The following is a 26,583-nucleotide window of genomic DNA, read 5'->3' as shown; positions in this document are numbered from 1 at the left end:
AGGGAAGGCATTAGACAGGACGGATCTCAAAGTGGGGGTGTGAAGTGCAGGAGCAGTTTCTTCTCTGCATGGAAATGTGTAAATATATATATATATATATATATACACACACACACACACACATAATTTTAGTCTATGCACAAAGTAAAAAAATAAAGGCTTACACTGAAAAGTAAAATGTAATTTGCCATAAATTCCTTACTCCATTCACTCTCCTCTAAGTAGCAATTGACTTGATTCTTAGTGTTCCTTCTGAAAGGATTTCTGAGTACGAGTCAACAGGATAGCTTTCGTTTTAACACAAATAGAATCAAATGGCATATGTACCTTTGTACATATTCTAACGAAACATTAGAACATTTCCTATCAGTACCTAGAGAACCATCTCATCCTGTTTGAAGGTTGATTGCATTTCATTGTATTGAAATTCATAATTTCATAATTTATGAAATAAATATTTATTTTAATCTGTTTTAATCATAATTTATTTTAATGGGTTTTATATTAATTGCCTATTTATGTAGGTATTTTAGAAGGTTTTTTCTGTTACCCAAAATTCTGGGATTTTCTCTCCTCTCTCTCTCTGAGTATGCGTGAGTGTGTGTGTTTGGGGGTGTGTGTGTGTTTCTATGTGCATTTGTGTGTGTGTGACTGTATGATGAGTGTGTGTGGGTGTTTGTGCGTGTGTGTGCAATTTTGAACCTTTATTTTGCTAGTGCCTGTGAAACTTGGAATTTCTTCTTGGAATTCAACCATACTATGATTGCTTGGATATTAATAAAGGAACATTTTAGGATACCAAGAGACAAAGACTGGTCCTTCCTGACAGTGCCGTTAATTAATTCCTAGATCTCTCTGTGGTGTAATCCACTCAGTGCCTGAGGATGAAGTTTTATTCATCACCCTGACTGTCTTGGGCCCGCAGCTACTGAGTGGCTGGTGAAACACATCCTAGTACACAGGGGAGGGGGGGGTTATTTCGCAATGCCTCCACACTTTTTGTTTTCCTCAGGGTAGAAGTTGAGTACCCAAAAATATACACAATTGTGACCCTTTTGACTCAGGACAGAAGAGTATTACATGGCTGTCAAATGAGGGAATACATAAATTAGTTCCAGACACCACAAGGTGGGATTACCCTGAAATTATTTTACAAACCTAAAAGTAAATAGAGTTTCAATCAGAGAATGAGGTTTAACAGAATGTGCAGGTATCAGCCAGCTCTGCAGAGGCCCCTCAGCCCTTTGTGTGGCCTGCCAAATACCAAAGGAACACAGTAGGATTTCATTATTCACTTTTAGTTCAAGAGGAAGGGGTGGTCAGGGGTTGATATTTAGGAGCTTTTGTTGTTGTTGTTGTTGTTTTGGCCTTCCTTCCTTCCTTCTTTTTTTTTTTTTTTTTTTTTTTGACAGAGTCTCACTCTGTCACCCAAGCTGGAGTGCAGTGGCGCTCACTGCAACCTCTCAGCTCACTGCAACCTCCACTTCTTGGGTTCAAGGGATTCTCCTGCCTCAGCCTCCTAAGTAGCTCGGATTATAGGCATGAGCCTCCATGCCCAGCTAATTTTTGTATTTTTAGTAGAGATGGGGTTTCACCATGTTGGCCAGGCTGGCCTCAAACTCCTGACCTCAGGTGATCCACCTACCTCGGCTTCCCAAAATGCTGGGATTTACAGGCATGAGCTACTGCACCCCGGCCCTGGCCTTTCTTAAAAATATCAATAAAGTTAAATTATTAGCAATAGAACTGACGTGTCAAAGAAAATGTGTTTTAGATTTTGAAAGATATTTGCAAATTAACTTCCAAATAGTGGTAAGCAATTTGGGTACATTAAGCTTCTGGAAAGAACAAGGAAGTATTGTTGAGAACAGGTCTCAGGGACAACGGTCCAGCCACTGCTGAGACCATGGCTCCCCTACTGCTCTTTAATGCTGAGCCAGTGGTGGTGGGCCTTAGAGGAGAGCTGTCCTACATATCCACGGTTTTGCTTTCCGTGGTTTTAGTTGCCTGCAATCAACTGGAATCCAAAAATATTAAATGAAACATTTCAGAAACAAGCAATGCATAAGTTTTAAATTGAGCTCCATTCTGAGTAGTGTGATATAATCTGCCCCCATCCTGCTCTGTCCCACCCAGAACGTGAATCATTGCTTTTTGCAGCATATCCTACTGCAGACACTCCCCGCCCATTAATCACTTAGCAGCTGCCATGATGATTAGACTGACTGTGCTGATATCGCAGCTGGTGTTCAAGTGACCCTTCTTTTACTTAATAGTGGCCCCATGCGCAAGAGTAGTGAGGCTGACAATTTGGAGATGCCAAAGAGGAGTTATTAAATGCTTCCTTTAAGTGAAAATGCGGAAGTTCTTAACTTGAGGAAAGAAAAGATATATATATGTATATACTGAGGTTGCTAAGATTTCTTGTAAGAATGAATCTTCTGTCCATGAAATTGTGTAGAAGGAAAAAGAAATTCATGCCAGTTTTGTTGTTACATCTCAAAATGCACAATGTACAGGCACAGTGTGTGATAAATGCTTAGTTAACATAGAAAGGGCATTACATTTGTGGGTGGAAGACATGAACAGCAATGTATTTCAATTGATGGCAATCTGGGGTTTCAGGCGTCCCCTAGTGGTCCTGGGACATATTCCTGTGGATAAGGGGAGGGAGTGACTAGTTACTGGTGCAGACCTCAAATTTGTAATTACTGGATTCACTGAGGAGCTTTCCCCACACTCCTCTGAAGAGTGGCTGCTCATTGGTGCTTTCGGGGACCATGATCCTATGATCTTAGTAGTCACCCAAAACTTCCATTTTATGCCCATGGAAATTGAAATTCCAATGAAAACTGAAATAACCAGAAAATATTATTTAGCATACCCCGCGATGATTGGTAACAATTAAAGTTTAAATAGAATGTCTCTTCCCCGTTTGATTATAAAATATTGTATCGGGACACATTAATTAAATATCATTCTGGACTATAATCTCTGCTTATTTCATCAGGGGGTTTATACAAACATTGAAGAGAAAAATTATAAGATTATCCTTTACTATATTTCTTAAAAAGACAGTTTTTTAAAAAACTAAAGACAATTTTAAACGGAAACATTGTCGATGTGTTTCCTGACTCATGACAAACATTGTTATAAAACATCATCCTAGAGCCTCTGCCAAATTCTAGCACCTGAATTGAGACACTGTTTTTGACAAATGCATTGCTAATTACTTTTGGCACCACTCAGCTCTTAGAATGAATAGCTGCTGTAGACAGTATTACCCTGAAACAGAGTGACACCAAACAGTTATTGTAAGAAGGGGCAGGTGGAACACCCAGCCGTCGCCTCCATTAGTCAGGACAACGATATGTGATTGCACCTCCTTGTCCTGTAGCTGCAATCCCATCACAGTTCAGTAGTTCAGTCCACATGCTCCACAATTATGCCACCATTCCCAAGCGTGCACACACACATACACCACACACACACATACACCACAAACACACACACACACATGCACTCAACCAATAGCAAATTACCACTACCTGGGTGGCTTAAAACAACAGAAATTTATTCTCTCCCAGAGCTGCGGATGAGAAGTCCAAAATCACACCTTCTGGAAGCTCAGAGAGAGGGTCTGTTCCATATTTCTGTCCCAGCTCTCTCCGCTTCCTGGAATTCCTTAGCTTCATGGATTTGATCTCTGCGTCCATCTTCACATCACCCTCCTCTCTTTGTCTCTTTGTCTCTCTGTGTCTCGTTTGTCTCTGCAAAGACTCTTATTTCAAGCACAGTCACATGCTGAGGTTTTTGGGGGCACCATTTGACCCACCACACTTACTGAGGACGGACCCCTTGCCTCCGCTCCAGGTTGCAGGAGCTGACTCTTCCGTAGCACACTTGAGTTTGTCACTGGCAAAGTCAAAAGCTGTTTATGAGGTCCTACGCAATTCTCTTCCTTTGCACGTATAAACATTTTCTCAGCATGGCCTCCCCATTCTCTCCCTGACACTGCCATCCAGTGAATTTTGTCATAATTTAAATTATCACTGCTTCCCAAATTGGAATGTATAAAAATTTAATTAAAGTTATTTTTAAAGTGTTGTCTATTTCATATGGGAAAGACACATTGGACGATAATTTCAAAGAGTGTCATATTTTTATCACATTTTGCCAGCAAGGCACTAACCATCCTGTTCTGGACTATCTTTTCAAGGATGTCTGTGCAGTTAACACTGTTGGAAGATACAGATGTTGTCTTCCCGGGGAGCCAAGGGAAGCAATGCTCACTGCTCATAATAACATATTTGGGTTCCTAAGTCTCTGAGATTTTCTCCTGTCATGCAACCCACTGTGTACACGTTTCATCGAGGGCGTTCCACACCATTTTTCTCGGCAAGGAGAATAAACACAAATGTGGGATGCCCAGGCACTGCCATCGTTGATTCGGTCCTTTGTCTCTGACCCAGGAATCTTGTGTCTTCCAACAGCAACCTTGAACTTGTGACAGGCTAGTTTGTTAGCTCCACATGGAGTAAAATATCATACCATTTACAGCTCTCAACAAGGTATGGTGTTTCTTCCTTACTTTCTTTCTTCTTCTTACTAGCAATTTGCAATGAGGTGAAGGGGGCAATGAAAAAAACATGTTAGAATCACTTAGACAAAATTATTATAAAACCTATTTTCATCTCTGCTTGGAGGGCATACTTGTATCTGCTTGGTTAGAGTGAGCAGACTGGCCAGGATTATTCAATCAATCACTGATTCATACTTCTTTCCTTATAATACCTCTATACTCTCAGAACCTCTAACATTGTTTCTAGGCATAACTATATTTCAAGAAATGACATCTCCTTAGCACTAGAACTTCTACCTACCCAAACGTCCATCACAAGCTATATATCTTTTGAGCTCTGTGAACCAAACATGTGATCATCATGGCTTTTACCTCTTTTATTTTCCCCCCAAACAATGTATTTTGTGTTTCTCATTTGTTTAACTGGCATCATTGTTCTTTTGGTTATGGATAGAACTCTTACATTTATTAATATTTTGGGTCTAGCCATAAATTGAGTGAATAGAATTTATAATTATAATTTATATTCACACTCATAAATTGAGTGTGAATCCCACACTCCCATATCTAGGTGAAGAATTAAGGGATAGAGATGAAGTTGCTTATGTAAAGTTACATGAAAACTGCCAGGAGTATGTTACTTTCACTCAGTACTTTGACTCTTATTTTAATATTTTCTGCATTGCAACCCATTTATTTTTGCCATCAGATCCCAAAAGATGACAGATTGAGTCTATATTAATGAATCCCCCTAAATTTGTCTCTTTCTCTTTGTTCACATATATATTCATGTATGTGTGTGTGTGTATATATGTATATATATATATGTTTTACTAAGGAATGTCATTCATTATTTATAGTTTGCCTTTTATACTTTTATTATTAGAGTTTTTTGCAAGAAATTTTGAATACCAATTTTTGAGAAAATATTTGATTTGTGAAAGAGAGATCCCATTAACTCTGGCACAGTTCTATTTTCTGGCATAAAATGGAACTCCAGAAATTTCAGACTTGTTTTGCAATCCTCTGTCTGATTATGCTGATCTTTCTCCTTATGGATCTTACCTTTGTGGGGTCTGGGCTCACACAGCTTCTTTGAGAATGGATCATGGGGAGGTCTGGGGTCTGCATACACTTAGGCTTGAGATTGCCATAGCTCGGTGGAATGTCTGGGTGATCTCTGCAGATGCTTTCTGTACAAGACCTGCAGTCCACCTTGTTGCATGAAGAACAGGGCTGTCCAGGTGTCCCATAGCCACCCCTGCCCCACCAGCAGTGGTGGCCTCTAGGTGGCCCTGGAGGGATGCTCACTTGCGGTTCCTCACATGTGGACTGCAGATGTATTATTCACTTGACTAAGCAGCTTCCAAAGCATGTGCTTGGTCGTTTAATGACTACTTGTTTTATGAATTTTTATTAGCACTAGCTGCATTGTGATGGTGTCAATTGCCATACCTCTGTCTTGATCTTTCTATCTCCCTCTATATTTCTGTCTCCTACCTGGGATTTACTGCAGTGGCCTCTCTGGACTACATTGTAGATCAAGAACAGCTGCCAATATCTGTCTCTAACAGTGGGACCTAACTTTGAGAACCTAAACCAATATAACTTACTGTCCTTGTGTTAAGCAGTTCCAGTCTAACCATACATTCATGCTCTTGTAATAAACAACTCTGGGATGAAGGATTCTCCCGGACTTTGGGCTAAACACTTCCATGATGAGGCAAACATACCTGGGTTATGGCTTCCAGGAAGTACTACTTCTAGAAGACAAGGCTGAGAAGCAACTAAAATAGCATCAGCACCTTAGTTACCAGAACTGACATCCTCCTCATCACCACTCACCCACAGTCCCTGCTTTGTTCTGCTCACCAGCCCAGAGTTATTGTCATAAACTCTCTGAAACCTGAACCAGTTCTTGACCTTGGATAATCTACTTTTAAATCACCCAGCCTAGGCCTTAAATACCTATAAATATCTTGGTATTATTTTCCCTTTTCGAGATACTACTAAGACTCTGTTAAGACGTTCATTTCCCTTATAGCAGTAAGTCTCATTCTTACTTTACATGATCCATGGTCTTTCGTGGTGTTCTTTCTGAGGGAGTCAACAGCAAGTGCCTTTCTGGGCTTTCTTACTTGGGGTCATCTTTCTTATCTTCACCACTGTGATTAATACTCTTGGCTTCAGCTTCTCCTTGAGGTCAGCATTTGTGTTTCCCCTGCCATGAAGATATTTTTGAATTATTCAACAGGCAAAAGGCCAAGCACAGAGATCTTAGCTGCACTGATGTAGTTCTATTCCTGTTGCCATATGCTATGGTCTGAAATGTGTGTGTCCCTCTAAATTTCTATGTTGACATCCTAACCCCAAAGTAGTGGTTTTCCAAGGTGGGGCCTTTGAGAGGTGAGAAGGTCCTGAGGGTGGAGCTTTCATGAATAAGATTAATACTGTAATAAAAGGGGCTCCAGAGAGTTGCCTCACCTCTTTCCCCACGTAAGGGTGAAGTGAGAACTTCCATCTGTGAACCGGGAAGTGAACCCTCACCTTACGCCAAATCTGCAGGCATCTTGATCTTGGACTTCCAGCCTCCAGAACCATAAGCTATAAATGTCTGTTGTTTAAGCCACCCAGTCCATGGTGTTTTGTTATGGCAACCCGGACAGACTGAGATACCCAGCACCAGCACCCCAGTAGACAGTTGCCGATGTATATAAATATATTCTAACTCTAATTTAGTTCTATAAACTATGGAGTATGCTTTGAAAACTTCTCGGATGCCACAGTTCCTTGGCATTGGTTTTAAGTGCTAATGTAAATTGAATATGATGTAATCTTTTCCATTTTAAAAATGAACCAAAAGCCCCAGAGCAACACTCTCCTATGGAAACTTCTGCACCCATGGGAACGTTCTGTACCTGTGACCTTCAGAACAGCCTCCCATAGCTGCATGTGGTTAATGCACAATTGAAATGCAGCGAGTACAACTGAGGAGACACATTTTCACCTTTTATCCAATATCAATTCAATAAAATTTAAATTTAAACATCCACAGGTAGCTACTGGGTACTCTACTGGACAGTTCAGATCCTAAATGTTTATGAGAATGCATTGTCTTCCTCATTATTATTTAGAATATTCCCCAATATAAGTCAGGCGCTGTGGCTCATGCCTGTAATTCTAGCACTTTGGAAGGCTGAGGCGGGCAGATCACCAGAGGTCAGGAGTTTGAGACCAGCCTGGCCAACATGGTGAAACCCTGTCTCTACTAAAAATACTGTGAAAATGAAGGTGAGCAAATATATATTAATAGAATTTATTACATTAACCTTCTTATTTTCTCTTTCTGGTTCTTGGCATTTGTTTTAGTGGACTATGTATATCATCTGGTGTCATTTCCTTCTATTAGAAGACATCTGTTCTCCCACACACTATCTTTATGCTGTTAGTGTCAAATACATTGCATTTCTCTTTGTGATAGGCTCAGCAATACAATTAGATGCATATTGTTTTATATAACTGATTTTCTATCAGTTAAGAGACAAAATGTGCTTATACAGTCTTTGAAATTACATAGCTACTTATACCAGTTCTCTTAGTTTTATTTTAAATGTGAATTCAAATGCCTATTTTGAATCACTTATTTTTAACCTAAAAATTTTTAAAATATTTATTGTAAGAATGGTCAACGAGCAACAAATTCTTTCAGTTTTTGCTTATCTTGGAATGCATTTATTTTACCTTATTTTTTAAATGGTAGTTTTGCTGGATATAGATTCTAATTTTTTGTTTATTTGATTGTTTTTGTTTTTTGTTTCCACCACAGTGAATGTGTCATCCTACTGCCTTCTGGCCTTCATTGTTTCTAATGAGAAGACAATTCCTAATCTCCTTGGAGGTTTCTTGTTGTTTTATTTTCTTGCTGTTTTCAAATTTTTCTTTGTCTTTGCCTTTCAGCAGTTTTTAAATATTGTGGCTGGTTGTGATTTCTTTCATTTATTATACTTGGAGTTCACTGATGTTCTTGGATGTATAGATTAATGCTTTTCATCAGATTTGGGAAGTTTTCTAACATTACTTTTTCAAATAAGCTCTCTGTCCTCCTTGCAGGAGCCCCATAATGTGTATATTGAACCACTTGGTCATGCCCCAAAAGTCCCTTAGGCTTCATTTCTTTCTCTTCATTCTTTTTTGTTTTTGCTTCTCTGACTTGCTAGTTGTAAGTGGCCTACCTTCAAGTGTGTTGGCTCTTTATTCTGCCTGTTCAAATCTGCTAAGGATCCCTTCTAATAAATATTTCATTGCAATTATTCCATTTTGTAGCTCCAGTATTTTTGTTTCATACCTTTAAAAAATAATTTATGTCTCTTATTTGATATCCTTATTGTGTCCATTTATTGTCTTTCTGATATCTTTGATTTTTTTTGTCTGTATTTTTCTTTAGCTCTTTGGTTATATTTAAGAGTTTTATTTTAAGTACTTTTTGAGTAAGACTGATATTTGAGTTTCCTGAGGGATGATTTCTGTCAACTTAGTTTTTTTCTCGGAAAGCTGATTGTTTTTCCCGTTTTTTCTCTACGCTTTGGAATTTTGTGGTTGTTATTGTTGTTGGAGAATGGGCACGTGAAAAACAAAAGCCCTTTCTACATTTTGCACACTGACTTTGTCATTGGCCGGCACTTCTCCAATTAGCTGGATTTGCTCTGATCCTGGGGATCCGCTGAAGGAATAAGCTTGAAGTCTTTTCAGGACTTTTTTGGAACATGTATCTTTCCTTGGCCTGTGTGTGTGGCTTTCTCAATTCTCCCGTACATGTGGCTGCTTTTGAATGTCTTTTTTTTTTCGTTAAAGAGTTTCACCCAGCGTTTCCTTAAGCCTTGAGTGTTCTGCTGTTTATATCCAGCAGTTATCTCTTGCCCCAGAAATGTTAATCTCATGGCAGCTTCCACAGTAGGACTCACTACTTTTCCTAACTAGAATTTGAGTTAGGCTATACCAAGATCCATTCTTCAGGTAGCCCCTAGACAGCTTATACTGTGGGAAATAAGACTATTTTTCCACATCCCATAGACCAAGATCACTCTGCACCAGGTAGAGGGTGAGGCAAGAATAAGTAAAATGCTCCGACATTCTTCCTAGCATTTTGATGATGGCTTTTTCTTGATTAGGATTCACCTGGCTGCTCTAAACCCTAGGCTGCTTTCCAGAGCTCCTGTGTATTAGTTTGATCATTCTCTTGTTGCTGTATTTTGATGTTTTCAAAGGGGAATAAGAGCTGGGACTTCACATCTACTACACTGTTGATGTTACTGTCAGGCAAAGGTAGTTTTGAGGACAGTATTTTTTTTTACTAGTTCTTAATAGTTATATTAGTTATCTCTGATAAACTAGGCATTATATGCATACTTCATTGCTTTTATTTGCTGTAATTATCCACTTAATTGTTTTACAGCAAAATATTCTTTGTTTTTAAGACTACCCTTAGGCTGGAACTTCCCCAGATTTTTTCAAATCAAGTCAGTTGCTGTAGGGAGAACACTAGTGCTTCCTGTTCTTATAGATTGCCTCCTCTCTTCTGAGCCACTTTTGTGGGAGACGGGGAGCAGACTCTGGTTCCGTGGAGGGGAGTGGATTCTGGCTCTCTTCCCTTGTTTTCCTGGCATAGAAAATCTTTCCTGCAAGTGCTGGATCAAGGGCTATCAGGACCCCAGCTTTTTTGCCTGCTGTGCCTGGAGTACAGCCTCCACCCTCTACTGGGGGCTGGGTAGAGGAAGGGAACTGCCAGCCTCTCAGCCATGAGCACCAGTAATTTAGACTCTGAAACTCAGGGGTTGAGTAGGTGAGACATGCTGGTGGCATGCCCTTTTTGGTGGGATACTGTAGCCCTTAACTGGGATCTGAGCAAAAGAAGATCCTTATCTCATTGGTCCCAGCCACTGTGAGTGCAGCACTGCCCAGCTGAGTGAGGGAGGGATGGCTGGGGAGCAATCATGGCCCAAGTAGAATAGACTCCTGCTGTTCTTACTGAGTCTTCGTATATTTTCTCGAATAAATGCTTCCTCATTTACTACAATTCAAAAAACTTTATTTTTACTATTTTTAAAATAATTTTCACTAGTGATAATTGTTTCACTGGAAACAGGTCCACAGGCTCCTCATGCCACCCTCCTATAAGCCAGAGTTCCTTTTATTCTAATAACACAAGTAAATCCTAAGTCTACACAGTTTTCAGTGAGATCTTATAGAAATTATGATATAAGCAAGCCTTTCTCTCAGATGGAAGGGTTACTATTTTCAGTGAAGGAGAGTCCTCAACACAATATGAAGCTCAGGGAAATGAGCTGAACTTATTTTTGCAGTTGGGAGAAATAAAAATGCATTAGTGTTGTGTTGCTGGCAACCACCATAAAGTGCCTATCTTAATATATCAGTGTTAACAATGACATAATGCACCCAAGGGAGGTACAGCAGCAAAGAAACAATTAACTTACCACTTAGTGCCTTCATTTTGCCTGCAGTGAAAGACTAATGAAATCAGAAGTGGCAGCCCTGCGCAGGCCTCGTTCTGCTCTCCCGGCTCATTATCAGCTCACAATGGCTGAGGATAACGGCAGAGCAGATTACTTCTGTAAAACAGGTATTAGAACAGCTCCAAGTACTCTGGAGCCATCTGCCAGCATTAACGTCTTTTCATTAATTTGTATCAGGTTTTCTCCAGTCTCTAAAATAGCTAGACTAGAGCCAGATCAGGTAGACTACAGTAAAACTTTGTCTGGGAGGAGCCACGTGTCTGTGCTCAGGACACAGTCCAGGGATTCCTCATCTTCAGCTCAGAGAAAGGTGAGGAATTCGGTTTAAGGTTCCCTCAAGGTTATTACATTTTAGAGACGAGGGGACCATAACAAAAAGGGGCTGACATAAGTGTTTTCTTGTTGTTTTACTTACAATTGCCTTTTGTTAATTTCTTTGGTTAATTTCTTTTGTTGTCTGGGCCATTCCAGGAGCAATGTTATTTTTCCTTTCTGGTTTTATGAGAATTTATTTTAGTAAATAGCTCACAAACCCTATCATGACAGGTGAGTTCACTTTGTGTTGGGTTTGCTCCGATAACTAGTATTCTAAACTCATTGTTGTGTTTTGATATTCTATTCTTGTTTTTGTTTGGAGTGCTTGTTTTCCTTTGAATGCTTAAATCTTTCCCTTGCTGAAAGTTCTTTTTTTTTTTAATCTAGCAAAACTATTTTTTTCTGATTCCTTTTTCTGTCAATTGCTCCTCTTTTATCTTGCATATTTTGTATCCGTGCCACCCAAGGTATCAGTATGGAAAATTCACTCATGTCCTTTCTTTATCTGTGGGTTATATAGCGCATGCTGCCACACGACTCTCTTTTTTCTGCTTAATCCTTTTGTTTCCAATTTTGTTTGTTCATGATTAAGTGGAAAGAAATATTTTTCCTTCTTTTGTTCTTTCATCTTTTTTTTTACTTCATTCATATAATACAGTTAGTGTTCATCACATTAGTCTAATTTGTCAACTTTGTCCTTGCTTTCAATGTGTCATATTGAGATAGCATAGAGTTTGGTTTTGTTTGTTGAGTTAATCTCTAATTTTTCTTCTGTTGGAAGCATTTATATCATTTAAGGTTTTTTGATGTTTTCTTGCTGTTTGTATTGTTTTCCATTTGCTGCTAATGAGACAGATTGTGTTTGCTTTTCTTTCCTTTAGTGAATTTAAGGCATACAGGTAATTTTTTATATCATTTATTGATTTTTAAAATTATATGCTATATATTCTACTTTCAAGTGCAAGGAAACAGAGAAATTGGATCACAGAATTCTCTTCCCTTCTCTTCATCCCAACCAATCCCTAAGGGAATGAACGTGACATAAATTTTAGAACCAATAGAATCAAAGAATGGAGCACTGAGGGTTCAATGCCATTGATCTCCAAAGTTCAAAACACAGGCAACAATCAAATAAGAGTGTGGAGCTGGCAGACCTGGCTCACAACCTGCTGTGAGCTCACAGAGCCGAGGTCCTTAACCAAACAGGTTCCAACAATTACTGTGGTTCTCCTCATCGTATTCCTGTTTCTATTGGTCTAGTAGGAGGAGCTGCTGAGAAAAAGCAGGCAAAATTGATTTAAAAACACAAGTTGCTGACTAGGGACATACTCCTGAGTAGCGGCATGGGCCGTGGCTGTAGACATGTAACAGAACTTCAAAAGTCAGAAATATACTATTTTTAATTCGTCAAGTTCTGTAACATGGTTTTCTTTCTATGGGTACAATTTTGCCCTTTTTCACCTTAGAACTTGATTTAAATGTGTTGAATGCTCACACAGGGGAATACCTTTTTTGTTCGCCACAACTTCTTCACTCCTGACTGCTTTTATTCTTCACTTCGTTTGTCAGTGTGTCTTAAGTTTTTTGCTGGTCAAAGGAGCCTTGTTTATTGCTTTAATACTAAAATACATGGATGGGTTTAACTGCTCTACCTTTTAAGGATGTGTAGCTATTGGTTTAGTTTAGCAACAATTGCTGCTGTAGAGAACAGGGAGTCTCCCTGAAGTGTCTCTAGAAACGGGTTTTTGGCCGGGCTTGGTGGCTCACGCCTGTAATCCCAGGACTTTGTGAGGCCAAGGCGGGTTGATCACGAGGTCAGGAGATCGAGACCATCCTGGGTAACACGATGAAACCCCGTCTCTACTAAAAATACAAAAAAAATTAACCCAGCGTGGTGGTGGGCGCCTGTAGTCCCAGCTATTCGGGAGGCTGAGGTAGGAGAATGGCATGAACCTGGGAGGTGGAGCTTGCACTGAGCTGAGATCGCGCCACTGCACTCCAGCCTGGGCGACAGAGTGAGACTCCGTCTCAAAAAAAAAAAAAAAAAAAAAAAAAAAAAGAAAGAAATGGGGTTAGAATGGCCAACAGAATGTTATTCCTTGTAGGTGAGTATTTTTTTTTCCTTTACTTCCAGGAATTCTACATAAATCCATGTTTATTTATAAGTTCAGCTCATTCTGCCCCTCCCAGCTGAAGCTTGGGAATGGGAAGTTGACATCTGAGTGTGCAGCCTTGGGCTGTGTGGGGCTGATGCTACACATGGCAGGGGGTAAGCTGTGGCTATGACATGTCACCACCTTCCCACTGGAAGGTTAGTTACAAATATCTGGATTTCCATTGCCATTGGATCTGCAAGTGCAAGAAACTCTTCAACCTCTGTAATTTGGTTTCTTGCAATTTCTATCTCATTATGAAAAACTAAAATAATACCATGGTATGATGTAGTCCAATGAAAATAAGAATTTCTGAGTTTGTCACATCCTACAGTAACCAGCTAATTCTCCTCTACTGTCTTTTCTAGTAATTATACAGGCATCTCAATTTTGACTAGATTGTAACCATATGAAGATTAAAACACACTTCTTATTTTCTTTCAGGCTGTCCCTGACAGCCTAATACCTGTCAGGGACTCAGAAAATATTTGTTTGAAAATGACAGGATAGTCCTGTTTTATAATTCTGAAAGTTTAAGTGACACGATTTAGTACATCGTATGTTATCGTACAGTCATTATTGATCACTCACTATTTGGAGTAATTTGTCAATTAAGGTCAGTGGATAATCTTAATGTTTACAGTAAAAAGCATCTCCACATTTTCAGAGGTGAATCAGTGGAGGCTAAATCGGCCTCTAAGCAGATTTTCGCCTTTGTGATGTCTTCATTAATAGGATCAGAAGAACGGAACTCAGAAACAAGCTGACCACCGAATTTACTGCTAGGAGCAAGGAGCTAGTGAGTGCCCTTTGCGGAGTTGATTAGGATCTTGATTACAGCAAATGCATGGTCTTTCAAGCATGAAGAGTAATTACACTATCTCATTATAAGTAGATGCTCCCGGAAGGCAGGGGAATCTCACATTTCTTTATGCTTTGCACTTATAGAATTTGAATTAGTGGTAGGCATTTGGTAAACATAATTTTTTTTTTGAGACGGAATCTCGCTCTATTGTCCAGGCTGGAGCAACTCTCGGCTCACTGTAACCTCCGTCTCCCATGTTCAAGCGATTCTCCTGCCTCAGCCTCCTGAGTAGCTGGGATTACAGGTGCATGCCACCATGCCAGGTTAATTTTTGTATTTTTAGTAGAGATGGGGTTTTGCCATGTTGACCAGGCTGGTCTTGACCTCCTGACCTCAGGTGATAAAAAAGTGTTTGGACTAACCTTCAAATAATAATTGAGAGTGTGATAAGTCTTTATAATAATTAGATTACTGTGTTGCTTATTTGAAATATTATTTTGTGTTTTGGAAGTTTGCCACTATACTTTTTCAATTTCTTGAAATTGACCCACTGCTGGGAAGTACCCGTTGAAGAAAAAGCATAAAAAAAAGGTGTGCTGATTATCTCCTACCTTCTCTGGGATCTACATTTTTAAATCTGTAAATAATTTTTAATCTCAATGTGCATTTCTCATCTGTTACTAATGTGTTAGTTCTGACTGAATAATAATATATTTACTTAATAACATTAAATTTCCTAAATATATTTTTCTTTGAAATAGATACATTATTTCAAATTTAATCATGACTCAAGTTTTAAAGTTTTGTCTTAAAGGAAACAATCAATATTCAATATTTTCTATTCAGTCCTTTAAATAAAATATCACCGTATATATATTAACTCCAACCTTTTCACTCTGCAGGCATGCATAACACCTCATTGTGTGTGGGGTCTCTGTAACACGTACACCTATATGGATGTGTCTCCAGGAATTTATCTGCATAAAGAATGGAAGGCTCTTCTAGGAAAACACTCTTCAGAAAGCATGAGAAAGAGATTGCAATGTAGAATGGTTTGAAGATCATGAGCCAGTCTTCTGAGAGAATGGGCACTGGATTTGTGCACATTGTGTCTTCCCTCAGATTCATCCTCAAACCCAGCTCTTGACAAATACTGGATCCTACATAGAGACAGGCTGTCTTCACAACATGAAAGGATGGCTTCATTAAAGGTCCTAGAGAGCCCTGTAAATGCAGAACAGTGGTGCTTTGAGACCCACTGGGCACCGTACAAAGTAGCTATGAGGGCAGAATTCTCCAGGTGTTAGTGGGAAATGAGTGTAATTTTGTTTTGTGTTGCTTTAAAGGAATACCTGAGGCTGGGTAATTTATAAAGAAAAGAGGTTTATTTGGCTTACAGTTCTGCAGGCTGTACAGGAAGCATGGCGCCAGCATCTGATTCTGGTGAGGGCCTCAGGAAGCTTCCAACCATGGTGGAAGGAAGAGGGGAGCTGCATGTACAGAGATCATGTGGCCAGAGAGGAGCTGAGATGGTGGGGAAGGCACCAGGCTCTTTTTAATCAATGAGCTCTCAGGGGAACCAATAGAGCAAGAACTCTCTCATCACGGCCAGGATGGCACCAAGCCATTCAAGAGGGATCCACCCCCGTAACCTGAACATGTCCCACTAGGCCCCAACTTCAACCTTGGGGGACACAATTTCAACATGAGGTTTAGGGGACAAACATCCAAACTATAGCAGGCTCCAAAGCTTTTAAAGCTTCAGTGATCCCAGCAAGCCTTGGGTGGCTGAAGGCTTCAGTTCATGAGTGGCAGCCCTTCTGTGTTCTTGAGAAGAGGGCAGGCTCTGGTGTGGTCTTGGGGGCTGATAGAGGAAACTCACCTGGTTTCAAGGGGGTGGAGGCCTCAGGTGTAGACCACACATTGTGGGGCAGAGTCGGAGAGAAGTCACCTGCAGGGTGCTGCTTTGTTGGTGAGATGTCATGCTTGTAAGCATGAAGATAACACCTCCCACCTCCATAAAACCCAGATATTTTGGGGGAGAGCTTTGCCCCCAAATGGAAGTTGATTTTTGATTATTTTAATTTTAAAACTATACTGAATAATATGGTTTGGCTGTGTCCCCACCCAAATCTCATCTGGAATTGTAGTTCCTATAATCCCCACATGTTATGGGAGGGACTCAGTGGAAGGTAATTGAATCAGGGTGCAGTTATTTCCATGCTGTTCTGGTGGTAGTGAGTGAGTTCTCATGAGATTTGATGGTTTTATAAGGGGCCTCCCCCTCTTCAATCTGCACGTCTCCTTGCTGCTGCCATGTGAAGAAGGACATGTTTGCTTCCACTTCTACCATGACTGTAAGTTTCCAGAGGCCTCTCCAGTCCTCTGGAACTGTGAGTCAATTAAACCTCTTTCCATTATAAATTACCCAGTCTCAGGTATTTCTTTATTAGCAGCATGAGAACAGACTAATACACTGAGAGATCTGTATGTTAATATTGTCACCTGTGCTGTCTATCAAATGTTCTAAAATTGCAGACCTTGTAGTCTATTCCAAGCCATGCCATCAGTCAGTGAGATATTTCAAGACAATTTTCCTTTGATGTAATACTTTGGAAGAAATTATTTAGTGCTCCCTCAATAAACAAACAAACAAAAATAAATAAATAAATAAAAATCAGTAGAAACTATGAAAACACCAGGAAAATGAAGCCCCTGGATGACAGTTGTGCCTCTGACATGTGATGGACCAGAGGAGTGAGCCAGGGACCTACGGAGAAGCCGATAGAATTGACTCAATAAAACAGAAGTGGAAAAATATTGGTGATGTCATCAATCAAACAGTCCCTTTGCCAAGTTCAACAAATGGTACAGAAACTTTATGATTACAATATAAAGGAAAAAATATCTCAAGAGAAATTTAGTTTATGTGAACAGGGACTAAGTGGGCACAGTTTTGAGAAAATGATGGATTTTCAAATGCTGGGAACATTTACCCTGGAGTTTGCAGGGTTCTTGACAAAGAATTCATGGACAAAGGAGTAATGGTCCCAGCATGGAACTAGACCTTGCGCTGAACGATACTCATGTAATTACCATACTGTAATGCACTCTTACATTTTTAACCGTTGAGACTTAAAAGATAAAACTAAAATGTATTATATTTGTTATCAATAAAACAATGCAAAATTAATATGAAAATGTATATAAAGAATATGTTTGACAATACGGGGACAAAATCATAATTGGCAGAAAAAAAGATAATCAAAAAAAAACCAACTAAGCCAAATCAAATTGAGGAAAAAGGGCTCAAAAATAACATAACTGAATTTAATTCTTATATTTTATAGCAAGATATCTATCTATCTATTTATTATCTATCTATCTATCTATAGTGGTATGTGTTCATTATTTACTGTTGGGAGAAAATTCTGGAGAAACAGAGTTAGAAACACTTGAAGTGTTGGCCCCAGCACAACAGCAAAGGGAATGAGGTGCTGTTCTATTGCCTTCATAGCATTTTTTCTATATTATTTTATTTTTTAGCACGATAAAAAAATAAAACATGACAACCTGTTGGTACAATCTGTTCCCTGTTTTTTTTTTTTTAATGATCTTGGCTGTCCAGAAACAACAATAAGGAGACAGTTCCTTCGTCACCCCGACTTTCCACGCAACGAGTATAGACATGGAGCCATGAAGAGAAACCTCCCAGCACCTGGACTTGGGGCACCCGCACCGAGACGGGGACCATGCACCCTGTCTGACTGACTCTGCTCCAAGTAGGTCAGGGCCTGGGGCACCTCACTTCACTTTTCTGAGCCTGATTTATTCTTATTATGAATAAAACTCAGAGTTTAATGAGATTTGTGGTTTCCAAAATATTTTTGCATGCAGAAACATTTCTTTAAAAGGAATTATGAAGCCTACAGGCTGTTTTTCACTGATGCTGCTACCCACCACAGTGATGAGCGCAAGCCTTACAATAAAAGTAATTGTTAAATTTAATTTAGCTCATGGTTTATGTGTTAAACAAATATTACATCTTTTTTATGTACAGGTCATTTTCTTATTGAACATAATAAATAGTAAACAAAAGATTTTACAGAAATTGCTATTGTACCTGGGAAGCTCTGTTCAGATAGAGAGTTTTTTTTCCTTCCTATAAGTGATTCAACTGCTGAAAAAACTAGCTACAAATTTATTGAAGACATGTTTTAAATAGCATCACATAAAAGGCGTGATGGACATCAGATTTGGTAACTGTAATTAAAATTGTTCATATATTTATTTTCTAAAGTGTGTATATTTTTATTAAAATGTAGATTATTAATTTCATCTGTGTAGGTCATATTCATCTGAATTATTAAGCTATATATAGTTTCATTCAGCTATGGACTGTTATACTGGATCTTACTAATAGCCAGTTAATAGGAGAACGTGAAAATTACATTACAAACAAGTTAATGAGAAAGTGAGAATTCTGCTACAGAGATAGCTCTGAATGTTTGGAAGCACTGAATAGTTGTAACGACTTTACTTTATTCTTCAAGTGTAGGAAATTATCTCTCATGTATTCCTTCTTTTTTCTTTAAACAACAAATAAAACCAGTTACTCTTCAAACATCTTCGTATTCCAGGAACCCTCTATTTACCATACATAAAGAACTGCTTTAGGTGATTGTCCCAGTTACCGTGACTGTATGTTTTCAAATCAAGCTACATATAATTAATAATAAATTACACACCTACAGTAGGTATGTTTTCTCACATGATGCACAACTGGTTTAAAGCTATTTTAAATTCTATGTTATATATATAATATGTATATATAATATATATATAACTATCTTCAAAACTAAGTTGACGATGTACCACTTTAATTTCCTTAATTTCTGGCCTGTCATCATTTTTGCTTGTCTACCATTATCCCAGGAGTTTGCCTCTGTCTTTCCTTCTTGGTTTTGCACAGACTTTTTTCCTTTGTTTGAGTCATGTCTAATTTCTACCTCTGGATGACCTATCTAAATGGCAATGGCATTCCTTACATAGCTGGATAAGCCTTCTTCCTGTACAATGTCAATTCTTCAAATAATCAACAGTAATTCCAAGTTGTAGAAAGCTGGTAGCTTTACCAAAGTTTGTTACCTTATGGAAGGGCAACCTCTGAAACATGTGGGCAGCAGAGAGATGGAAATTGATCTTCACTGTCATCTTGGGTGTGAGACAAGTGAGTGGGAGGGTAGGAGCTCCTGGTTCAGCAGATGATGGTTTCTTAATCACCGATTTTGAAAGGTTGGAGCTCTTTATAATTTCACACCCTTGTCTCACCTCCCAACACATATGTCATTTACTACTTTCTCTGCTACCATAGATTCAAATTTTTTCACTCATATCCGAATACCGATTACTTTTCTTCTAATGAGTGGGAATATTTAAGCAAGAATATGATATTATGCCAATTAAATTTTACTTTATTCTGTTGAAACCACTCTCACATAGAAAGAAAGAAGGAAAGAAAGAAAGAAGGAAGGAAAGAAGGAAGAAAGAAAGAAAGAAAGAAAAGAAAGAGAAAGAGAGAGGGAGGGAGGGAAGGAAGGAAGGAAGCAGGGAAGGAAGGAAGGAGGGAAGGAAGGAAGGAAGGAGGGAAGGAAGGAAGGAAGGAGGGAAGGAAGGAAGGAGGAAAGGAAGGAAGGAATGAAGGAGGGAGGGAAGGAGGGAAGGAAGCAAGGAAGGAGGGAAGGAAGGAAGGAGGGAAGGAAGGAAGGAGGGAAGGAAGGAGGGAAGGAAGGAAGGAGGGAAGGAAGGAAGGAGGGAAGGAAGGAAGGAAGGAGGGAAGGAAGGAAGGAAGGAGGGAAGGAAGGAAGGAGGGAAGGAAGGAAGGAGGGAAGGAAGGAAGGAGGGAAGGAAGGAAGGAAGGAGGGAAGGAAGGAAGGAGGGAAGGAAGGAAGGAAAGAGGGAAGGAAGGAAGGAGGGAAGGAAGGAAGGAAGGAGGGAAGGAAGGAAGGAGGGAAGGAAGGAAGGAAAGAGGGAAGGAAGGAAGGAGGGAAGGAAGGAAGGAAGGAGGGAAGGAAGGAAGGAGGGAAGGAAGGAAAGAGGGAAGGAAGGAAGGAGGGAAGGAAGGAAGGAAGGAGGGAAGGAAGGAAGGAGGGAAGGAAGGAAGGAAGGAGGGAAGGAAGGAAGGAGGGAAGGAAGGAAACACAATAGCAAAAAGGTAACATCTCGTTACCTAACTTTCAGAATTTCCATCGTCACCTCATCAATTTTCTTCCCTAACTGAAGTTAAATAATTCAAAATTTCCCTCTCTTTTATATTTTAAAACATTTGGCTACTCTCTTTATTACTCTGTCATCTTTGAAGGCATCATGAAATAAATAATATTTCCCACTGGCTTTTGAACCAACGAGCATGAACCTGTGATGGAGAGAAAGCTTTACCATGTTCTAAATGTATTCAAAAGGGTTTATCAAATACCTTCTGGATGGACCACACTTCATGTGACTGGCACAAGAGTTAAATATGTATTCTGAACTGGTGCTACCTGGAATTTTAGTATTTTACTCTCCTTAAGTGTATTCTTGTGAAATTCTAAAAATTATCCAGGGTAGTCTATACACATTTTCAATCTTTAACATAATCTCGTAAATAGAAGATGCACATATAAGTAACAATAAATGCTAATGCTGGGCACTGTGGCTCACGCCTGTAATCCCAGCACTTTGGGAGGCTGAGGCAGGTGGATTACCTGAGGTCAGGAGTTTGAAACCAGCCTGGCCAACATAGTGAAACCCCATCACTACGAGAAATACAAAAAAATTAGCTGGGCATGGTGGCGTGCATCTGTAATCCCAGCTACTCAGGAGGCTGAGGCAGGAGAATCGCTTGAACCCAGCAGGTGGAGGTTGCAGTGAGCCGAGATTGCACCATTGCACTCCAGTCTGGGTGACAGAGAAAGACTCTGTCTCTCAAAAATAAATAAATAACAATAAATAAGTAAAATAAAATAAAATAAATGCTAATAAAAAGAGTAAATGATTTTCTTAGCCGAAGACAATGTCATCTTTTGGAAAAATGGCAAACTCTGAAAAGCAAAGAGGAGTGCACAGGACGAGGAGAAACTGTACACAAATATGGCATCATGTCTGGCTGTAGCCATGTGTAGAGATGATCAGAAGTCAGCACAGTGAAATTCTCTGGGGATTAGGTGGAGGCATCTCAAATGAGGTAAGTCCTAGGGGTCATTTTCGGTCAGTTATAACAGAGCAAAATGGGGCAGTACCCCAGAGAGAAAAATAGACTCCACCATTCCTAGATACCTTATCTTATTGCTGTATTTTTATATTGGGAGATGTCTTTCCATGTCATCTTTCTGCCAAAAATGCCTTAAACAGGTTTTATAGTATATCTGGATGTTGATAAGGCCGCCATAAAAATCACTCAGACTATCTCCAGCATGTTACACCCTCTCCCACCAGTTTGTTCTGATTGGAGATCAAAATCCATTGTCATTTGAAGTTGTGGTCTCTTCAAGGAAAATGTCCTATTTCTGTGGCTGCTTTCAATATTTATTTCCCTTTTTTTGCTTTTGGTTTTCAGAAGTTTAATTATGATGTGTTTATCACGGGATCTGGGGGTTTATCCCCCCTGGGGTTCACTTAGCCTCTTGAATTGCAGGAGCATATGTTTCTCCAAATTGGAAATGGCTTCAGGCATTATGTTTTCTAATACTTTTTAGTCTCCTTTTCTGTCAGAAATTCCCATTATATAAATGTTAGCTATCCTGTTACTTTTCTTTAAATTGACACAAAGGTCCTAGATACTGTTCATTTTTGTGGTCGTTGTTCTCCTTTCTCTGCCATGCAGCTTATTTGATAACTTATCTCAATGTGTCCTCAGAGTCGCTGATTCCATCTTTGTCGTCTCTGCTCTACTAGCGAGACCATCTAGTGAGGCAATTTTCTGCTTTTTAGGTTTTTTCGTTTGCTTTTTTCCTTTTAATTTTGGTTAATGTAACTTTCAGTTCTATATGATTTCATCGTGGGTTTTTCTGGTTATAATTTCTATGTTTTGCTGAGATTTTCTATTTTTTAGTGTATGTTAAGTAGACACATCTTCTGTTTTGGCAGGTGCTGCTCTCTGGAGGTGCAGGGGCAGGTCCCGTTGGGCGATTGTGTGTAGCTTCCCACTGGGGCCCTGACACCTCCCTCCCATGGTGGGCCTTGACTCCTAGCGTCTCCTTGCCAGGCATGAAACTCAGCCTCCCTCAGCCGGGTTGACTCCTTCCCAGGGAAAGTGGGCAGTGACATGGTTGCCTCGAGTGGGTGGAGGCTCAGCCTCTCACTGTACCCTGCTGTGATCGGGGTGGTACAGTCAAGTGCAACCAGCCCTGCCCGCTGCCGAGGGGTGTGGATGTTCGGAGTTCGCTGGACCCATCTGCAACCTGCTGCTATACCCACCTTGGTAGGGACTCAGAGCTCCCTGCCTTGCCCACCCCCCAGGTGTGACTGTGCTGCCACTACCTGCTGTAGCAAGCAGGGATGGCTGGGAGAACCGCTCCCTGCTGGGCACCCTTGACACGGAGTCGGGTTGTTGTTCTGTTGCAGTCTGGCTGAAGCGGGCTGGGCATTGCCTTCCTTCGGGAGGTGGTCCTTTTCCCCGTGACCTGCCTGGGAGCAGGCGCTCCTTGGAGCTCTTTTGGTCCATGCCTGTTGAAAGTTCTGGGTGGAGGCTTCTGAAGCACCTTGTCCAGGATACGTGAGAAGCCCCCAGAAGCCCAGGGACCCATTGCAGCTGGTTCCTCAGCCCCAAGACCCCCGGGTGCCTCCTGCTTCCACCCTTCAGGGGCCCGCATGTGTGCTGTGCTGGTGCTTGTCCTGCGTGTATGGAGGGCCCAACAGGAGTGGGGCTGCTCCGTCTTGGCTGCAAACCAAAGTCAGCTGATTTTACCTGTAGTCATGATTTATACGGAGACACCATAGTCAAAAAAAGTGTTTTCTCCTCAGGTTTCCTATCAATACAATTAAAATGAAACAAAAATAAATGTCACACTAGAGAAAGGGATTTCTCTAGAGAAGGGCATTTCTCTAGTGGGAAATAGGGAAGCTGATCTAGGGAAGGCTGAAAGAAGATTCAAAGAAGATCCAATGTGCAACTGGGCTCCTTTTGACGTGTAGTTTTGTTTTTACACTATATTTTCAATGTCATACTTTTAAATCTGAAAATATTATTCTGTGAAAATCATCTCTTCTTTTATTTCGACCTTTATTAAAATGAGGCAGCAATCTATTGCTTAAAAGGTGGTTACAGAGCATCAAATAACCCTAAATAACCCAATTTTTGTGCCTTCTCTGAGAACCTACGAGACAAGACAGCTCATGTAAACACTCAGCTATCAATTGTGTAGGCTCCCTGGGAAAGCCCCTGTCCCCATGCTGACCATGGTCTCTAGGAAGGTCCTGATTTTGGCTCCATGGAGCCAAGTCTTCATGGACCACTGTGGGCTGCCATGTCATGTTTTACCTAGAAGTCATGAAAATAGATCGACATACATAAAAATGTGGTTGGTGCTATTATTTCTCAGTGTAATCTGAGCCGCAGATCTCCAGTTCAGATTTGAAAGAGCAATTCCTCTTGTGATTATTCTGAATTCCTTTAAGTCACTGTTCTCGAAGAACGAGTGATGGGTAGGAGGAACTTTCAACTTGAAAACACACATAGAAGCTAAATTAGACAAACATTTGTATTTTAGAATTGAAGATGATTTATGTAGAATTGCAGCTTCAAATATAGATAATACAGAAATGGCTTCTAGATGCTATTTTCCATTAAATAATGACAATTTTTTCCTACCTTTGAATGGGAAAAACAGATATATGCTGATAATCTTTAAAAAGACAATATGCCTTATCACCAATGAAATAAAAAGAGTATGCTTATATTAAAATAGTTCCTCTACCACACAAATATAGCATTTCCCAATAATTTATTTTATGCCACTAAAAACTATTTTTTTTGGATTAAAAGCATTCTGCAATTCAAAATTGAAACTTACTGTTTGATACAATGCTTTTTTCATCAACTCTTAAAAATAGCTCTTAAAATAAAAAGCAACTTTGACATACGTTCTCAAGTCAATAAAGGAATTTTTTTCTTCTCCTTTTATTTGTGTTCAGAGACTATGTCCTGAATTAAAGAATCTTAGTTAATGAGAATGCAAATAACCCCTATTTCATGTGTCTCTTTCAGCTGTTGTTATGTGTTTGGAATCTAGCTTCTCACACTAAGGAAGCCCTGTCGTAGTTCTCATTTTAGCTGTTCTTCATGCTCTGTTCAATCTTTTCCTGAGCAGGTTCATCCCAGGATACTGTGCAATTCAGTTCAGCAAGTATTTACTGAACAGAGATGCACCATTGCGAGGGGTACGGAACTGAGGACTGTCTTCAGAAACGCTAGGGAAATACTGGGGACATGCACACTAAATCTGACTTGATATTAGAGAGATTTTGGAGAAAGTTTAAAATTGAGCTGGGCTTTGAAGGATGGTTGGAGTTGAGGTAAATGGAAGTGCAAATCAGTGTATTCAAGATAGAAGGTAATACAGGAGAAAGACAAAGTGTGGTAAATCCTGGATCAAAAATCATTTTCAGTGGAATAGAGATGAATAGCAAGTAGTCTCAAAATACAAGCTTGCGAGGTTGAGCTTGTGTACAGACGACTTCAAATAGAAGAATAATGACTCTGTAATTTATTTAATGGACACTGAAGAATTATGAAAGCTTTGTGAAAGATAGAAACAGATGTTATTTCAAAGTATCATCTGAGACATGTTTTAAATAAAACCACAGTGATTATTGGGCACTGACTCAGCTCTCACCCACACCAACAATAGAAAACCAGAAATGCTAGTCAAATTCAAGATCATGTCTTTCAAACTGTAAGTAGATAACTAGAAATCAGTAAAATGAAAAACAATAAGAAGTGACTATTTTAAGCATTTTACTTTTACAAAAGAAATATTTCAAAATCAATTTGTTAATTTCTGCCAAAAAAAATTCTTTTAGGATTTTTATTGGAATTGCCTTGGGTTTACAGATCAACTCAGGGAGAACTGAATTGTTAATAATGTGAATTTTTTCAATTAATGAATGGTTCATCTATTAATTTAGGTCTTTTAAAAGTACTTTCATAAATACTTTATGGTTTTCCATATGCAAATCCACAAATATTTTCTTAGAAATGACCCTCGATATTTTATGTTTTTAAATTATTATAAGTGTTATTCTTTAAATTTTAATTTCCACTGATTCTTTGCTGACATATAGGAGCACATTATTTCTAAACATTGACCTTGTATCCAGTGATTATTTATATTCATCGAGATTTTTATATGGGTGATCATGTGTTCTGCAAATAAGAACAATTTTAAAACATTTTAAATCTATATTCCTATTTTTAATTTTAATCTTATTACATTGACTAAAAGCACCTGTACAATGTTAAATAGAAACCGTGAGAGCAGGAATGTGCATTTTCTCCGTCTTTCAGGGGAAAGCATTCGGTCCTTCCCCGTTAGGGGTGATGGTAGCTGCTGGTTTCTCATGGATGCAGGGCAAGGGGCCAGGTTGTCTTTCTGGTATGTGGATGTTCACTTTCTCCAGAAACATTTGTTGGAAAGTTTATCCCCTTCCCACGGATTCATCTTGGTCTTATTGTTGAAAATGAAGTAACCCTGTATGCATGACTTTAAAATGAGTATTGATTTCAGCTTGTCAAGGAAATTTATCATTTCTGAAATAGTGCTTTTCTATTCCAATAATTCATTTGCATGCCCCTTTTGAAAATAATTTCTATAACTATGTTGACAGTCCCCATATGTTTATGCAACACTGTTTCCATTGGATCTCTGACATATTAACCCTCGGTTTTACAGTTCTGATTTCACAGTTCTAGCATCTGGGCCATTCCTACATATGTGGCTACTGATTGATTTTTATCTTAAAAATTAGCAGCTTTTATTCTTTCTGTGTGTGGGAAGATCGCTTGATATTTAATTGAATTCTGGACATTGTGTATGGAAGAACAGTAAAAACTGTGGAAAATAGCCTTTGGGCCTAGAAGAGCGAGCCCCACTTCCTATCAGGCCTTTAGTGGGAGGCAGGGCTGTGCCAATCCAATGGGCATTGTATTAGTCCATTTTC

At 39.5% G+C, this 26,583-nt stretch overlaps 1 long non-coding RNA gene across 2 annotated transcripts in view; it reads right to left on the bottom strand.

The window, feature by feature from the left end:
* Nucleotides 1-3,553: 3,553 nt before the first annotated feature.
* The window catches only part of LOC134731083 (uncharacterized), a 117,561-nt gene continuing 94,531 nt past the window's right edge, over nt 3,554-26,583 (bottom strand). For both annotated transcript variants that reach the window (XR_010113151.1, XR_010113150.1), the window contains 2 exons: nt 6,646-6,803; nt 3,554-4,608 (listed from right to left, as the gene is read on the bottom strand). This is a non-coding gene — a long non-coding RNA (uncharacterized LOC134731083). The remainder of the gene's footprint in view (nt 4,609-6,645; nt 6,804-26,583) is intronic.

Source organism: Pan paniscus, chromosome 8, assembly GCF_029289425.2.
Source record: "Pan paniscus chromosome 8, NHGRI_mPanPan1-v2.0_pri, whole genome shotgun sequence".
Taxonomy (NCBI): domain Eukaryota; kingdom Metazoa; phylum Chordata; class Mammalia; order Primates; family Hominidae; genus Pan; species Pan paniscus.
This window is presented reverse-complemented; position numbering and strand designations above follow the sequence as displayed.